The sequence below is a fragment of the Phodopus roborovskii genome, unplaced genomic scaffold (assembly GCF_943737965.1).
Source record: "Phodopus roborovskii unplaced genomic scaffold, PHOROB, whole genome shotgun sequence".
Classification (NCBI taxonomy): Eukaryota; Metazoa; Chordata; class Mammalia; order Rodentia; family Cricetidae; genus Phodopus; species Phodopus roborovskii.
In genome coordinates this window covers 2,064,293-2,081,396 of record NW_026126605.1, presented here as the reverse complement: position 1 = coordinate 2,081,396, position 17,104 = coordinate 2,064,293, and the positions used below count along the sequence as shown (strand labels likewise).

Sequence of the window (17,104 nt, the reverse complement as noted above, 5' to 3'; positions counted from 1 at the left end):
AACCAATATGTATGAAAGATTTAAAAGGTATAAAGGAAGCAGTAGTCTCTTATGGCACACACTCACCATATGTGAAGCAATTAGTAGAATCATGGGCAAGGAATAACTAGGTAACTCCTAAGGACTGGGATCAATTAATATCATCTGTCCTTGAAAACTCCTCTCAATTAGAATGGAGGGCTTTATGGAGAGAGGAAGCAAAAGCTCTTGAACTTCAGGGCTTAAATTAAGGTTATAAAGCTCCCCAAGATAAAATTCTTGGTGAGGGTCTTTATGTTGACCCAGAAACCCAAGCTGCCTATGATGAGCATATCTTTTCTCTATGCAGTACAGCAGCTCTGAATGCTTGGGATAAAGTTCATGAATTAGGGGAGAGGAAAGAATCCTATACCAAGATAAGGCAATGTGTTTCAAGAAAGATTATCTAGAATTGTGTTCACAGCCGTTGCCATGCCGCCACCACTCTCTAACGCCATTGCCACCTCTCGCTTGCCGGGTTCCAGCCAAAGGAGAAGGGGGGTAAGTAATGAGGTGCTTATATCATGGCTCATACAAAGCAGACTGTCTGTAAATCCACCAGTGGTAAAGCACCCAGGAAACAACTGGCTACAAAAGCCGCTCACAAGAGTGCGCCCTCTACTGGAGGGGTGAAGAAACCTCATCGTTACAGGCCTGATACTGTGTCATTCCGTGAAATCAGACGCTATCAGAAATCCACTGAACTTCTGATTTACAAGCTCCCCTTCCAGCGTCTGGTGAGAGAAATTGCTCAGGACTTCAAAACAGATCTGCGCTTCCAGAGTGCAGCTATCGGTGCTTTGTAGGAGGCAAGTGAGGCCTATCTGGTTGGCCTTTTTGAAGATACCAACCTGTGTGCTATCCATGCCAAATGTGTAACAATTGTGCCAAAAGATATCCAGCTAGCACGTTGCATATGCGGAGAACGTGCTTAAGAGTCCACTATGAGGGGAAACATTTCATTCTCAAAAATTTTTTCCCTCTTCTTTCTGTTATCAGTAGTTCTGAATGTTAGACATTTTTTCCATGGGGGTCAAAAGGTACCTAAGTATATGATTGCGAGTAGAAAAATAGGGGACAGAAATCAGGTATTGGCAGTTTTTCCATTTTCATTTGTGTGTGAATTTTTAATATAAATGCAAGATGTAAAGCATAAATGCTAGCAAAATGTTTCAGTGAACACTTTCAACAGTTCAACTTTATAACAACTATAAATAAACCTGTTAAAACTGAAGCATGGGTTGGAGAATCCATATCTAAAGGTCTGAGAAGACATCAAGATAACAGAGGTATTAACTATGGTGACATAGAAGCTTGGGTAGGAGAAGCCATCTCCAAAGGTTTGAATTGATATCAACATGTTAGATGTTATAACTGTGGTAAGATAGGACATCTAAAAAGAAATTGTAGGCAAAGCTTCCCTAGAAATAACACTCCCAGGAATGAATCGAACAGAAGGCCTCAGCCTCCTGGGTTATGTAGAAGGTGTGGCAAAGGCAGACACTGAACAAATGAGTGTAGATTGACCAGAGACAAGCAAGGAAACCCTTTTCCATCGGGAAACTCCTTGGGGGGGGCCTCTCAAAGGCCCCCATGTCACAGGTGGTCCGAACATTCCCAGTCACAGTGGAAGACAATCTCCCACAGGACAATTAGAAAATTCTGTGCCTATTATAAAAACTCATACCTCTCTGGATGACAAACTAGTGACAGAAGTTGAATCAAACATGACAGAAGGAAATAAAAAACGTATATTTTGGCAAACCTCTATAAATAGTCAAAGGCCTAGATTGATAGTTAAGATGAATAACAGGCTGTTTGCCAGGATACTTGACACAGGGGCAGATGTAACTATCATAACTAATATATCTTGGCCTCGAAGATGGCCCCTGCATGAGGTAATGTTCAATTCTTAGGGATTGGAACCCTGTCTCAGGTAAAACAGAGCACGAGATGGATTGAATGTATAGGACCAGAAGGACAGAGAGGAAGGTTGAGACCATATGTGGCTGATGTAGTGATAAATTTATGGGGCCATGATCTATTACAGCAATGGAATAAACAGATTAACATTCCTCCAGTATGAGATAAGAACCATAAACTACCTAATGATTGTGGAAAAAATATTATAAAGTACTATACAAGACCAAATATCTAAGCTGTACAAAGTCAGAATACAAGTGCTGAACAAACAGAGGAACCAAAAGCCCTACCTTTAAAATGTCTGGGTAGGACAATGGCTTATGACCTCTGAGAAGTTAGAAGCTTTAGAAATCCTGGTTCAGGAACAGCTAAATGCTGGACATACTGAGGAATCAACCAGCCCTTGGAATTCTCCTGTATTTGTTATCAAAAAGAAATCTGGTAAATGGAGACTGCTTACAGATAAAGTTATCCAGCCAATGGGCTCTCTACAGCCTGGAATGCCCTTGCCTTCTTTGATTCCTAAAGAGTGCCCTATTATAGTTATTGATTTAAAGGATTGCTTCTTCACTATTCCTTTACAAGAACAAGATAATGAGAAATTTGTCTTCACGGTACCTAATTACAATAATTCTCAATCGGTGAAGAGATATCAATGGAAGGTTTTGTCACAGGGAATGCTAAATAGCCCCACCCTGTGCCAATATTTTGTACAAAAACCACTAGAAATAATTCATAAACAGTTTCCACAATCCATAATCTATCACTACATGATGATACATTGTTAGCTAACTCCAAAGGAGAAATATTAGAAAAAATGTTTGAGAATGTAAAGGAAGTTTTTCCTCACTGGGGATTACAAATTGTACTTGAAAAAAGTACAAAAAGGAGAGTCTATCAACTACTTAGAATATAAAATAGGTCTACAGAAAATTAGGTCACAAAAAGTACAGATCAGGAGAGATCACTACCAGACTTTTTTTTATATATATAATTTTTTTATTTAATTTTATATGACAAAGTCCAATGAAATGAAAACAAACATTTATACACAATATTTGGGAATTTGGGCGTCGTTCTTTCCAAACTACTTCCTGCTGGTAAGGGGCGCTGTCATGGGGGATTCGAAGAAGATTCCGATATCCTAGCTATAGTCTGTAGGGCTGTTTTGTCCAGCTGTTTTGAATGTAGGATCAGCTTGTACTCTGTTTCAGGCGGTCTGGCGTGATCAAACCACATTAGTCTGGAAGGAATCCACATCTTTTCATTTTCTGTGGAAACAAAAATAGAAATCCTTTTCCCCAGTAACTTGTTCTTCAAGTTAAATTTTGGAATCAAAGCGTTTTTTTTTTTTTTTTTTTTTTTTTAATTTATTATTTACGTCGATCCCAGTTCCCTCTCCCTCCCTCCCTCCCTCCCCCCAGCCCACCCTCCCTCTTTACCTCCCTTTTACCCTCTCTGCCCTCTCACATGCACTCTAAACACCCTCCCCTCCCAACCCCCCCCACCACAATACCATATGTAGGGGAATGCCATCCAGTTGGGGTCATGTAGATCTGACAGGTCCTGTGAAGTAGGGACTAGGGCTTCTCTCCTATCTCTAGAATAAGGCAGTTATCCCTCCATGGGGGATATGTTTGCAAAGTCCTTTTGTGCACCAGGGATACATCCTGGCTCCACTGTCTGAGGTCTCTTAGACTGCTCAGACCTTCTGGCTGAGACCCATATTCAGGGGGGTCCGAGTCAGTCCCCTGCTGGCTTCCCAGCTATCAGTCTAGTGGCCCTTAGCTCCTCCTTGTTCAGGTAAGCGGTCTCTATGTATTTCTACCACATGGTCTTGTCCTCTCCATCTGCTTCTGGGTTCTAGTTCGACTCAGTGTTTATGTATGGGTGTTTGCTCCTATTTTCAACAGGCATTAGTTGAGGGCTCCATGGAGAAGTTAGTTGTTGATCTCACTCTCCGGGAAGGGCATTTATGATAGCCTTTCCACGGAAGCTGAGATTGTTAGTTGGGAGCAGTTTTGTAGTTCCCTCGACCTTTCTTTGTGTTCAACTTTATCTTCAAACCAATATTGGCTCCCTCTTTTCTGTTCTCTCTCTCTGTCTCTGTCTCTGTCTCTGTCTCTGTCTCTGTCTCTGTCTCTCTCTCTCTCTCTCTTTCCTATTTTCCATTCCTAACCAGGCTCAATCCTCCTGGTCGCACATGCCTTCCTCTCCTCCCCCTCATTTTCTCCTACTTCTCTCTCCATTCGCTGTCCTCCCCCACTTTACCTGAGCTCTGGGGGACTTGTCCATTCCCAGTTCTGTGAGGGACTTTATATGAATCTCTTAGAATACAAGTTTTATCCTATTTCCTCTGGTGTTGTGAATTATAGGCTGGTGACCCTTTGCTCTAGTTCTAAAATCCATATATGAGTGAGTACATACTGTGTTTCTCTTTTTGTGACTGGGTTACTTCATTCAGGATGGTTTTTTCAAGTGCCATCCACTTGCCTGCGAATTTCAAGATACCATTATTTTTTTCTGCAGAGTAGTATTCCATTGTGTACATATGCCACATCTTCATTAACCATTCTTCAATTGAGGGGCATCTAGGTTGCTTCCAGGTTCTTGCTATTACAAATAGTGCTGCTATGAACATAGTTGAACAGATGTCTTTGTTGCATTGATGTGAATCCTTTGGGTATATGCCTAAGAGGGGGATTGCCGGGTCCTGTGGTAAAGTAATTCCCATTTTCCTGAGGAACCGCCATACTGATCTCCAAAATGGCTGTATGAGTTTGCACTCCCACCAGCAGTGGAGGAGTGTTCCACTTTCTCCACATCCTCTCCAACATAAGTCATCACTGGTGTTTCTAATTTTAGCCATTCTGGCAGGGGTAAGATGGTATCTCAAAGTTGTTTTGATTTGCATTTCCCTGATAGCTAAGGATGTGGAGCATTTCCTTAAGTGTATTTCAGCCTTTTTGATTTCCTCCATTGAGAATTCTTTCTTCAGTTCTGTACCCCATTTTTTAATAGGGTTATTTGGTGTTTTGTTGACTAGTTTCTTGAGTTCTTTGTATATATTGGAGATCAGCCCTTTGTCGGATATAGGGTTGGTGAAAAGCTTTTCCCAGTGTGTGGGCTGCCGTTTGGTCTTGTCAACTGTGTTCTTTGCCTTACAGAAGCTTCTAAGTTTGAAGAGGTCCCCTTTATTAATTGTTTCTTTCAGTGTCTGTGCCCCTGGAGTTATGTCCAAGAAGCAGTCTCCCATACCAATTTGTACTTTCTCTTCTAAGAGGTTCAATGTGGCTGGATTGATGTTGAAGTCTTTGATCCATTTGGACTTGAGTTTTGTGCATGGGACAGACATGGGTCTATCTGCAGTCTTCTACACACCCTCATCCAATTGTGCCAGCACCATTTGTTGAAGATGCTGTCTTCGCCCCATTGTATAATTTTAGCTGTTTTGTCGAAAATCAGTTGTTCATAGGTGCGTGGATTAATATCAGGATTTTCAATTGGATTCCATTGGTCTACCTGTCTATTTTTATGCCAATACCAGGCTGTTTTCAGAACTATAGCTCTGTAGTAGAGCTTAAAGTCAGGAATGGTGATGCCTCCTGAAGTTCTTGTATTGTATAGGGTTGTTTTGGTTATCCTGGGTCTTTTGTTTTTCCATATAAAGTTGATTATTATCCTTCCTAGGTCAGCAACACATTGTGCTGGAATTTTAATGGGAATTGCATTCGATCTGTAAATTGCTTTTGGAAAGATTGCCATTTTTAATATGTTTATCTTACCTATCCAAGAGCATGGGAGGTCTTTCCATTTTCTGGTATCTTCTTTAATTTCTTTCTTTAGAGTCACAAAGTTTTTATTATATAGGTCTTTTACTTGTTTGGTAAGCGTTACACCAAGATACTTTATGTTGCTTGTGGCTATTGTAAAGGGTGATGTTTCCCTGATTTCTTTCTCTGCCTCTTTGTCGTCTGAAAAAAATAGGGCTACTTATTTTTTTGAGTTTATCTTGTATCCTGCTAGTTTGCTGAAGGTGTTTATCAGCTGTAGGAGTGCCCTGGAAGAGTTTATTGGGTCGCTTATGTAAACTATCATATCATCTGCAAATAGAGACAGTTTGACTTCTTCCTTTCCAATTTGGATGCCCTTGATCTCCTTTTGTTGTCTTATAGCATTAGCTAGAACTTCTAGTACGATATTGAAGAGATATGGAGAGAGAGGACAGCCTTGTCTTGTTCCTGATTTTAGAGGAATTGGCTTAAGTTTCTCTCCATTCAGTTTGATGTTGGTTTGCTGTATATTGCCCTTATTGTTTAGGTATGTTCCTGTTATCCCTGACGTCTCTAATACCTTTATCATGAAAGGGTGTTGAATTATGTTGAAGGCTTTTTCCGCATTTAGGGAGATAATCATATGGTTTTTCTTTTTCAGTTTGTTTATATGGTGGATCACGTTGATAGATTTTCGTATTTTAAACCATCCCTTCATTCCAGGGATGAAGCCTACTTGATCATGGTGGATGATTTCTCTGATGTATTCTTGAATTCGGTTTGCCAGTATTTTATTGAGTATTTTTGCATCGATGTTCATCAGGGATATTGGTCTGTAGTTTTCTTTCATAGTTGTGTCTTTGTGAGGTTTGGGTACCAAAGTTATTGTGGCCTCATAAAAAGAGTTTGGCAATAAACCTTCTGTTTCTATCTTGTGGAACAGTTTGAGGAGTAGTGGTATTAGTTCTTCCTTGAATCTCTGGTAGAATTCTGCACTGAATCCATCTGGCCCTGGACTTTTTTTTTGTTGGAAGGCTTTCGATGACTGCTTCTATTTCATTGCGGGTTATAGGTCTATTTAAGTTGTTTGTCTGTTCTTGATTTAATTTTGGTAAGTGATAGTTATCCAGAATCTTGTCCATTTCCTTTGAATTTTCAATTTTTGTGGAATATAGATTTTCAAAGTATGACCTGAAAATTGTCTGGATTTCCTCTGTGTCTGTTGTTATGTTCCCCATTTCGTTTCTGATTTTGTTAATTTGCATGTTCTGTCTCTGCTTTTTCGTTAATTTGGATAAAGGTTTGTCTATCTTGTTGATTTTCTCAAAAAACCAACTCTTCGTTGCATTGAATTTTGTATTGTTTTCCTGGTTTCTATTTTGTTGATTTCAGCCCTCAAGTTGATTATTTCCTGGCGTCTACTCCTGAGGGGTGAATTCGCTTCTCTCTGTTCTAAGGTTTTCAGTTGGGCTGTTAATTCTTTTATGTGACTATCCTCTGTTTTCTTCATATGGGCACTTAGTGCAATGAACTTCCCTCGTAGCACTGCTTTCAAGGTGTCCCATAAGTTCGGGTATGTTGTATCCTCATTCTCGTTGAATATTAGAAAGTCTTTAATTTCTTTCTTTATTTCTTCTTTGACCCAGGAGCGGTGCAATTGCACATTGTTCAGTTTCCATGAGTTTGCAGGTTTTCTGCTATTTGTGTTGTTGTTGAATTCCAATTTTAAAGCATGGTGGTCTGATAAGATACAGGGGACTATTCCTATTCTCTTGTATCTGTTGAGGTTTGTTATGTCTCCTAGTATGTGGTCGATTTTAGAGAAGGTTCCATGTGGAGCAGAGAAGAAGGTATATTCTTTTGTCTTTGGATGGAATGTTCTATAGATGTCTGTTAACCCCTGTTGAGACATAACTTCTGTTAGTTCTTTTGTTTCTTTGTTGAGTTTCTGATTTGTGGTCCTGTCTAGTGTTGATAGTGGTGTATTGAAGTCTCCCACTATAAGTGTGTGAGGTTTTATATGAGCTTTGAGTTTTAGTAGTGTTTCTTTTACGAATGTGGGTGACTATGTATTAGGGGCATAGATGTTCAGATTTGAGCATTTGTGTTGATGGATTTCTCCTGAGATGAATATGAAATGACCGTCTTCATCTCTTTTGAGTAGTTTTGGTTTGAAGTCTAACTTGTTAGATATTAGGATAGCTACGCCTGCTTGCTTCTTATTTCCATTTGATTGGAAAATCTTTTCCCAACCCTTTACCCTGAGGTAATGTCTATCTTTGAAGCTTAGATGTGTTTCTTGTATGCAGCAGAAGGATGGATTCTGTCTTCCTATCCATTCTGTTAGCCTGTGTCTTTTTATAGGTGAGTTAAGACCATTAATGTTGAGGGTGAGTAAGGTCCATTGATTGTTGATGCTTGTTTGATTTAGGTTTGTTGTTGGCAGTGGTATTGTGAATATATTTGTTCTGCTTCACCCTAGGTTTCTGGTGTAGTTGGATTATCTGTTGCCTACATTTTTGTGGGCGTAGTTACCTTCCTTGGGTTGGAATTTTCCTTCCAATACTTTCTGTAGGGCTGGATTTCTAGATACATATTGGGAAAATCTGGTTTTGTCATTAAATATCTTGTTCTCTCCATCTATATTAACTGATAGTTTTGCTGGATATAGTAGCCTAGGCTGGCATCCGTGTTCTCTTAATACTTTTAGAACATCTATCCAGGACCTTCTGGCCTTGATGGTTTCCATGGAGAAATCAGGTGTAATTTTGATAGGTCTGCCTTTATATGTTACCTGTCCTTTTTCCTTCGCTGCTCTTAATATTCTTTCTTTATTCTGTATGCTAGGTGTTTTGATTATTATATGTCGAGGGGTCTTTTTTCTTTGGTCCAGCCTATTTGGGGTTCAGTATGCTTCTTGTACTTTCATGGGCATGTCCTTCTTCAGATTTGGAAAGTTTTCCTCGATGATTTTGTTGAATATGTTTTCAGCACCTTTGAGCTGGGCTTCCTTACCTTCGTCTATGCCTATTAATCATAGGTTTGGCCTTTGCATGGTGTCCCACATGTCCTGGATGTTTTGTGTTAAGGATTTGTGGGATTTATGATTTTCTTTGGTCGATGAATCTATTTCTTCTTGTTTATCTTCTGCACCTGAGATTCTCTCTTCCATCTCTTTAATTCTATTGGTTATGCTTGTGTCCGTGGTTTCTGATTTTTTGCCCAGCTTTTCAATTTCCAGCTTTCCTTCCATTTGTGTTGCCTTTATTTTCTCAATTTCTGTTTTCAAGTCTTGAACCGTTTCCTTCACGTGGTTAATTTTTTTTCTTAGCTTTCTGTACTTTCCTTAAGGAATTTGTTCATTTCTTCCACTTTTTTGTTTGTTTTTTCCTCCATTTCTTTAAGGGATTTTCTCACATCTTCTTTGAGGGCCTCTATCATTTTTATGATGGTGATTTTTATGTCGTACCCTTCTGCTTCCTGTGCTTTGTTGTTGTGTTCCATTCTAGTTGGTGTAGGTTCCCTAGATTCTGGTGGTGTCATGTTTGTCTTTCTGTTGTTAGGTGTTCTCTTGTATTGCCTTCTTCCCATAGTTTCTTCCAGTAGGTGTTGGTGGTGTCTCTTCCCTCTCTCTATGGTCCTTCCCCGATGGGCTTATGTGGATCTGAGATTCAATATCTGTAGCTCTATGTGGTCCTAGCTCTCTAGGAGGTTTCTCTGCAGACAGGGATCCAGGGATGGGGTCAAGGATGAGGATCTAGAAGAATATGCCAGCCGGTACTCACAGTGGTCCTCTGGCCAATAGCTCTTGCCAATAGCTCTGGCCAATAACCGGCAGAAGAGGTCGAGGGCTGAGCTTGAACTTGAGAAGGTTTTGCAAGGTAGTGGGATCTCACTGGAAACTGGTGCTCTACAGCTGAGACCTTGTTCTTTGGCAGGGGCCCGGATTTGGGGGTCAAGGATCTTGCCCGCAGGAACTCCGAGTGGACCTGCAGAGATAGGCTGATCTCTGGGAGGGGTTCGGGACTCCAGCAGAGGACTGGAGGCGGGGTCAGAGACCAAGCCAGTGGAAATTACAGGTGGTCCTGCGTGGATAGTCAGGTCTCCTTTGTTCGTAGTTGCTCCGAGAAATCTCCGAAGTAGGGTGGACTGTTGGCTCTTCCCTCTGTCCCAGTGCTCAACCAGAGCGGCAGGACGATAGGTGGGGTAGGGCACAGGGTAGGGGGGTTAGGCTGGAGGTGGGGATGGGTGAGGGTGTATCAGAGCTCCAAGGGTGCTCTCCATGGGGACTGGAGACAGGAGCAGCAGGATCAGGGGCCAATCCGGGGAGTTCAGGCGGGGGAGGGGAGAAAAGAGGTTATAGGGGACAGGCAGCTCCAATTGGGCCTAGACTCACCTCTGGCCAATAACCGGCAGAAGAGGACGAGGGCTGGGCTGGAACTTGAGAAGGTTTTGCAGGGTAGTGGGATCTCACTGGAAACTGGCACTCTCCAGCTGAGACCTTGTTCTTTGGCAGGGGCCCGGATTTGGGGGTCAAGGATCTTGCCTGCAGGAACTCCGAGTGGACCCGCAGAGATAGGCGGATCTCTGGGAGGGGCCCGGGACTCCAGCAGAGGACTGGAGGCTGCTACCAGACTCTTAATGATCTTCAAAAATTACTAGGAGATATTTCTGAACTGCAAACCATTATTGAAGTAGAAGGGCATGATGTGAAAAACTTGGAAATGGCCCTAAAAGGAGACAAGGACTTGAATAGTCCACGAATACTATCATTTGAAGCTGAAAAGGAATTAGAATGGGTAGAAAAGAGGATACTAGAAGCACATGTGGACCGTGTAGATCCAAACCTAGACTGTATTCTGGTTATATTACAATCTAGAGAATATCCTTCAGGGATTTTGATGCAGAGAAAAGATATCATATTAGAATGGATATTCCTACAACATAAATAGAATAAAAAAACTAAAAACATATATAGAAAAGATCTCTGACTTGATTATAAAAGGTAAATTAAGACTTTGTCAGCTAGCAGGAAGGGACCCAGCAGAAATTATAGTACCTTTAACTAATGAGGAAATTTCCTCTTTGTGGAAAGGTAATGAATATTGGCAGAGAACATGCAGTAATTTTTTGGGAATGACTAGCAACAATTATCCTAAAAGTGAGAGAATCAAATTCATAAAAAAATCGATTTGGATCCTTCCACGCATTGTAAGAAAAACAACTATTTCTGGAGTTCCTACATTCTCCACTGATGCAAACAATCAGGTAAGGCAGGATATAAATCAGGAAAAATTAGCAAAGTGGTTCAAAGCCCTTACAATTCAGTATAAATGCAGAACTGTATGCCATTCTCATGGTACTTATGGATTTTAAAGAACCCCTCAATATAGTTACTGACTCTCAATATGCAGAGAGAGTCATCTTACACATTGAGACTGCAGAATTTATTCCTGGCAATACAGAATTAAATTCATTGTTTATATAGTTACAAGATAATATCAGAAAGAGAACTCATCCTATATATATATAACACACATCAGACCCCATATGGGTCTGCCAGGTCCTCTAGCACAAGGCAATGATGAAATTGATCATTTATTGATAGGAAGTGTGGTAGAAGCCTCAGAGTTTCATAAGAAACACCACTTGAACATCAAAGGTTTAAAAAAGGATTTTTCTATCACTTGGCAACAAGCCAAGGAAACAGTAAGGAAATGTCTTACTTGCTCATTCTATAACCAAACTCCTTTACCACCAGGCAGTAACCCTAACGGTATAAATAGGAATATGGCAAATAGATGTGTTTCATTTAATTTGGAAAATTAAAATATGTATATCACATATTTTCAATGGGCCACTGCTCTGAGCTCTGAAAAGGCTGATTCTGTTATCAAACACCTATTGGAGGTAATGGTCATTATGGGCATACCTGCACAAATAAAAACTGACAATACTCCAGCATATGTCTTCAACAAATTAAAACAGTTTTTTGAGTAGTATAAAATAAGGTACATAACTGGTATACCTCACAATCCTACAGGATAAGCAGTAGTTGAGAGACCCATTCGTACTTTAAAAGAAATGCTCTATAAACAGGCAGGTGGAACCAAGACACCCAAACACAGATTACATAATTCTTTATTAACATTAAACTTTCTTAATGCTAATAAAAAAAGCTACAAAAAGACCCTGGACAATAGAAAAAACTGATAAACTAAATCAGCCAGTGTACTTCAAGGATGTATTGACCTCAAAATGAAAACCAGAATATGTGTTACATTGGGGTAGGGGTTTCACATTTGTATCTACAGCAGAAGAAAAACTATGAATACCATCTAAGTTAATCAAGATCCGAGTTAAACAAGAAAAACATCTTAATAAGGAGAAATGACAAGTCATCCAACAAATTAGGTCCCATGAGATGTGTGGAGACCTCTCAAATATAGGGAAAATATTCTGTTCTTGTTTTTACAAGAAAACAGAGAAAACCTATTTTCAAACAGTCAAAAAACACTAAACATGTAAGTACCTACAGAAGAGAAGACAGCTCTCCAGAAACAATCACTTAATAAAGAGGAATCTGATATATGGTAAAAATATTTAATTCTAATAAACTATTTCTATATAGAAATCTATTCCTCTTTACTATCTAGTATTCCTGTAGTCCCAATTCATATAAACCAATGCTGGCTTTGGGGTTGGATTTGGCTTTCCTTCTCTAAATTCAAGCATGTTGTTAATATTAAATTCACGGTTTCTGCCTTAAACAAAAAGCCAGTTGATGTAAGGCAGAAAACAAAATCTGGGGACTCATTTCTTATATGCAATTTTCTGTCTAAATTTCTAATTTTCTCATATATATTTTAATACTTATTGTTCCCTTTCCCTTATGCATACCTTAAAACTTGAAATTTTTACTTTAATATTGATGTTTAAGTTTTCCACAAGAAATAGTAACATATCCTAACAACAATCTTTGAACTCTCTGGAAAGAAGATGTGGCCCCACGTCGTCATTTCCACTTGACTCAACCTGATGCATCTGGACTACAAACATCATCCTAAAACCAGTTTGAGACTGTTTTGCTCAAGACAACTCATGACAAGCTAGCTGTAGTGGTATACCTTCTTATTACACCCTGGCCAAAGTTTCAAATAGAACTACAGTCAAGCATTTTCTGCCACACAGTAACTAGCTACATATGTCAAAGCCAGTTCTATTGAGAAATTAGGTTACTAAAATTTTCTTCTTACAGGATCCCAGGGAGCAATCATCATCCCATTTCAACAGGAAGTAACCTTAAGATAATGATGCCCCCTTTCCCTACCCTTAAAATTTGGGGATAATAGTCATCTTCTTTGGGTTGATTTTAGTTATTTAGGGTCGGATATGGAAGGTGATGCTTACACTCGGGTTTATCTTTTAGACAGGAATAGGGTATGGTTGGGAAAGGTATGGTTTAGATGGGATATAGGTAGATTAGCCTATTTTCTTGTGAATTATTGAGTAAGAGCGAGATAATAGTATTTTACAGCTTACATTGCTATATATTCTTATTTGTGGTGAGCTTTGTAAAATTAAGTCTATATTTTGTTATATTGTGTGAAATCTTTCCACTTATGATGTTTTATGCACATTATTCTTATATTCTATGTATGTATACTTTTACTTATGTTCAAGACATTTTGTATATTGATCAATTTATGCACATTTAGTCTTGCCATATTCTATGTTTGCATACTTTTCTTGTATTCAAGACATTTTGTATATTGATACAATTTGGAATATTTATCATGCTGCCCTTTATAGGTCTACCTCTTGTCTTGACATTTCTACTCTACCTCTATTTTAGGGATTTATATATATGTATATGTATATAGTTATATTGTTTAGGTATTTGTTCCTACTTTTCTCAAGGAAGTTTCAATCAGTTTTTTAGGTAAGTTCCTGAGTATTACAAATTATCTTCACTCATGTTTCCTTTACCTATGATTAGTCAGACATAGTTTTTTAATCTTCAATCACTTCATAGACATGCAGAACATGGCATTAAATGTTTTAATATTAGTACTCCTTTGACATGAGACACTGTTGCTCCTGACAGCACCGTGCACTTTCCCAAAAATATTTTGGACACTGTTGTTGCTCCTGCTGGAGTTCATTCTCGCCTCAGCTAATGGCCTCTTGGGCAAAGAACTGCCCCCACCTTGACCACTAATTTGGACATGCAGTCCTATGTGCTTGCAGGAGACAAATATAGAAGACTGCTTGACCTTGCCAAGTCAGGGTAAGACAGCCTTTCTACTTCCTTGCTGTTGTTGTGGTCTGTCAAGTACTCTTGGCCTTAGCCAAAACTGGGTGTACCAACGTTGCTGTGAGATCTTGGGTGACTGTCCAGGTAGCTTGCTGTTTCTGTCCTTGCTGTACCTTTTGGAAATTGCCCATCTGCACTTCCTGTCTACCCTAGTATTGTTATATTCCTTCTCAGGTTTTGATGAGGTTGAAGATTAAACTATCACAACTATTATTCTCTCTTCCTAGTTAGATATATTAGGTACTAGACTTACGTTTTCCAGCTTAGGACAACTCTATTGTAAACTCCATTATGCCCTCACCCCAGGACTAGATAGGTAGGTCATTTTGTTCTCGATTTTCCTTTTCTTAGAGCACACTTGTTATTTACTGTTTTGTATATAGTTTTGTATTAAGCCTAAATCTTTTCTTTAGACTAAAAGGGGAATTGTAGTGAGATAGTTCTGTGGCACTGACAGTTAAATGATGAATTTAACTGTACTAGATCAGACAATAATGAAACAGACACAAATGGAACACCATTTCTGTATTTAAAAGAAGTTAGTATATATCCATAGGGTAGGAAAAACTAAGGTCTGGTGTTTGAATATAATGAAAAATAAGGAAGTGAAATTAATCTAATGTCTTCCATGTGTTAAAAATTGCATTTAGTATATCTAAGTGTCCATGTGGACTAGATTACAGGTTTTAAAACAGTAATATATATTTAGAAAGGAACTGAAATATATGTTGTCATCTTGATATAATATGGAAGCCCATTCTTGTATTTTACTTGCATGTCATTCATTTCTTCTTGTAGTTATAGCAATCTACATTTGTCTCACTAAGTATGTTACTCCATAAAAAGAACATTGAAACATGTTTATTCTCCTTTTTGTCACTAATACATCCTTGGACAACGAGAGTGCTATATTGTTGAGCATAACTGTAAAAAAAGGAAGGAGAGTATGGTCATTCTCTACCCCAGTGGTTCTCACCTATTGGTCATAAAACTTTTGGTAAACCTCTATCTCTAAAAATATTTATATCATGATTCATAACAGTAGCAAAATTTCAGTTATGAAGTAGTAAATAATTTTATGGTTGGGGGCCACCATAACAGAGGAACTGTATTAACTGGTCACAGCCTTAGAAGGGTTAATAACTTCTAATATAAAAACATCAATGTGGACTCCACCCTACTTCGGAGACTTCTCTGAGCAACTCTGAACAAAGGAGACCTGCTTATCCATGCTGGACCACCCCTAGTAATTTCCATCTGCTTGGTATCTGACTCCACCTCCAGTCCTCTGCTGGAGTCCAGGTCCCCTCCCAGAGATCCGCCTATCTCTGCGGGTCCACTCTGAGTTCCTCCCACAAGATCCTTGACCCCCAAATCCGGGCCTCTGCTAAAGAAAGAGGCCTCAGCTGGAGAGTTCCAGTTTCCAGTGAGATTCCACCATACTGCAAAACCTGCCCAAGTTTCAGCTCAGCCTTTGTCCTCTTCCGCCATCTATTGGCCAGAGGTGAGTTTGGGCCCAATTGGGGCTGCTTCTCCCCTACAACATCCCCCCACCACTCCACCCAAACTCCCTGGGTTGGCCCCTAATTCCTGTGGCCAACGAGAGCACTCTTGGAGCTCTAATACACCCTCAGCCATCCAGACCCAGAGCCTGTCCCCCCTACCCTGTGCCCTACCCTGCCCACAGTCCTACGGCTTTGGTGGAGCACTGGGACAGAGGGTGGAGCCAATAGTCCACCCTACTTCAGAGACTTCTCAGGGCAACTCTGAACAAAGGAGACCTGCCTTTCCATGTGGGACCACCCATAATTTCTACCTGCTTCATATCTGACCCCTAACTCCACTCCTCTGATGGAGTCCCTGGGCCCTCCCAGAGATCCGCCTATCTCTGAGGGAACACTGTGAGTTCCTGCTGGCATCTTCTACTGGATCCTCATCCTTGACCCCATCCCTGGGTCCCTGTCTGCAGAGACCTCCTAGAAAGTTTGGACCACACAGAGTTACAGATATTGAATCTCTGAGCCACATAAGCCAACCGGGGAAGTACCATAGAGAGAAGGGGAGACCACACCAACACTTACTGGAAGAAGCTATGGGAAGAAGGAATACAAGAAAACACCTAACAACAGAAAGACAAGCATGGCACACCACAATCTAGGGAATCTATACCAACTAGAACACAACAAAACAACAAGGCAAAGGAAGAAGAAAGGAACGACTTAAAAATTACCATCATAAAATTGATAGAGGCCCTCAAAGTAGATGTGAGAAAATCCCTTAAAGAAATAGAGGAAAAAACAAACAAAAAAGTGGAAGAAATGAACAAATTTCTCATGGAAAGTACAGAAAGCCAAGAAAAAAACAATTAAGCAGGTGAAGGAAACGGTTCAAGACTTGAAAACTGAAATAGAGAAAATACAGGCAACAAAAACCGAAGGAATGCTGGAAATGGAAAAAATAGGAAAAAAATCGGCAACTACAGACACAAGCATAACCAACCAAGAATTCAAGAGATGGAAGAGAGAATCTCAGGTGCAGAAGATAAACTACAAGAAATATATTCATCGACCAAAGAAAATCATAAGTCCAACAAATCCTTAACACAACACATCCAGGAAATGTGGGACACCATGAAAAGGCCAAACCTAAGAATAATAGGCATAGAGGAAGGTGAGGAAGAACCAGCTCAAAGGTGCCAAAAAACATATTCAACAAAATCATCGAGGAAAACTTTCCAAACCGGAAGAAGGACATGCCCATGAAAGTACAAGAAGCATACCGAACCCCAAATAGGCTGGACCAAAGAAAAAAGACCCCTCGACATATAATAATCAAAACACCTAGCATACAGAATAAACAAAGAATATTAAGAGCAGTGAAGGAAAAAGGACAGGTAACATATAAAGGCAGACCTATCAAAATTACACCTGACTTCTCCATGGAAACCATCAAGGCCAGAAGGTCCTGGATAGATGTTCTAAAAGTATTAAGAGAACACGGATGCCAGCCTAGGCTACTATATCCAGCAAAACTCTCAATCACTATAGATGGACAAAACAAGATATTTAATGAC

General features: G+C 39.8%; 1 pseudogene; it reads left to right on the top strand.

Annotated features, from left to right (window-relative positions):
* Positions 1–542: 542 nt before the first annotated feature.
* On the top strand, positions 543–1,234 carry LOC127237574 (histone H3.3A-like; annotated as a pseudogene).
* The last annotated feature ends 15,870 nt before the right edge of the window (positions 1,235–17,104 follow it).